This window comes from Gastrolobium bilobum, unplaced genomic scaffold (genome assembly GCF_033153095.1).
Source record: "Gastrolobium bilobum isolate Gb01-03AN ecotype WA unplaced genomic scaffold, APGP_CSIRO_Gbil_v1 utg3603, whole genome shotgun sequence".
Classification (NCBI taxonomy): Eukaryota; Viridiplantae; Streptophyta; class Magnoliopsida; order Fabales; family Fabaceae; genus Gastrolobium; species Gastrolobium bilobum.
In genome coordinates, this window is record NW_026898167.1 from 55750 (window position 1) to 57318 (window position 1569).

The following is a 1569-nucleotide window of genomic DNA, read 5'->3' on the forward strand; positions in this document are numbered from 1 at the left end:
AATCAAGCCACGTGTCAGAAAGGGACTCCGAAGGTTTTTTTTGATGTTCTTGCAGCTTTTTTTTTGTAATAGTCATCTTGCTTTAGAATCCACAACTAAAGAAAAGGATATGGTAGCGGTGGATAACTTTCTCAAAGTAAAATATAAAGAAAAATATAATATAGCATCTAATAGTGACAGCGAAATTATATGCTACCATCCAATTAGTGTGAAATGAAATGAAATGAAATGTCATTTCTGGATCTTTCTTCTTAGCTCTCTCCACCAGTTATATTCTCCCTGGCTTTTCCTAAAAGCATGCGTGTGTTTGTATATATACCAAACCCCAGCATTCCAACCAAGGTACTAGTTCTGTCTTCCAAGAAATAATTTAGCAAGGGTTGTTCTTGCAGAGATGAGTGAGATTAAATATGGCTATCCATATCCTGCTCAAGGTACATACACCATATATATATATATATATATATATATATATATATATATACACTTTTCATCCCTCAATTTACATTGTTTAGTTGCAGCAATTGATAGATTTGTAACCACTGCATAAATCGTTGCTTGAATTTGAAAAACTTCTTATTTTTGTATTTATTAATTATTACTAAATTGTTGTTGTTACTTGTTATGTCCCACACAGGTCCTTATCAGGGGCAGCCTCCGGTAGCAGCGCCTCCGCAATACTATGCTGCTCCACCACCGCCTAAAAGAGAACGGGGTTTCCTTGAGGGATGGTAAGCAATTATATATATACTCTTCAATTAAGTAAAAAGTAACATTAATTTTTTTATTTTTGATTCAAGCAGATATTCATTTCTTGCCAAAAATCTTTTTAATTTTCCTTTTTTAAAAAAAAATATGCAGCCTAGCAGCTTTGTGTTGTTGTTGCCTCTTGGACGAGTGCTGCTGTGACCCAACCATTATTTTTGCTACCTAATGCTATGTCCTTACCATGCAGGGAGAGACTCTATTATTGTAATAATATTCTGATTTTAAAGCTGTTATTGTTTAGTTGATCCCTTCAAATTATTACATATGTATGAGTAGTAATCAATATATTGCTTTTTTATTTTATTTTTTTGTATACAATATATATTGCTTTCTTATTGTATGTTATATATACTTGAAATCAGAAATCGCTTGGGTCATCTCCGTGTTCGTACAAAAATAGAATAAAATGGAAAGACTGTAGAAGAAAGCTCTGGACTTCGATAAGGATGAAAGTTGGTGTGAAAACTAGAAAGGACAAGCATGAATAAAAGTTCATATTCTTTTACCCCTTTGTTAGATATTTATATAGAACCTATCTAATATCAAAGAGTGTCCATGAAATAGCAAACAGTGAAACAACTGAAAAGTTTGGATGGGTTTAAATACTCAATAAACTAAAGAGTAAAGACTACTCAAAGAATATCAATGATTTTTATGTACCGCGCATCACAGAGTAGACAAACTTGTATAAATTTAGTACTGGGCAAATTACATAATTGTTTATAGGGATTTATAAATATAATGTTACAGGAAAATCACTATATCATGTCACACAAACTCCAAAAGTGGGCCCCACTATTG

The 1569-nt window shown here is 32.4% G+C and overlaps 1 long non-coding RNA gene across 1 annotated transcript; it reads left to right on the forward strand.

Annotated features, from left to right (window-relative positions):
- The first annotated feature begins 253 nt into the window (after positions 1 to 253).
- On the forward strand, positions 254 to 1075 carry LOC133313490 (uncharacterized). The gene is made up of 3 exons (XR_009751824.1): positions 254 to 434; positions 638 to 731; positions 862 to 1075. It is a non-coding gene; the product is annotated as an uncharacterized LOC133313490 (long non-coding RNA).
- The last annotated feature ends 494 nt before the right edge of the window (positions 1076 to 1569 follow it).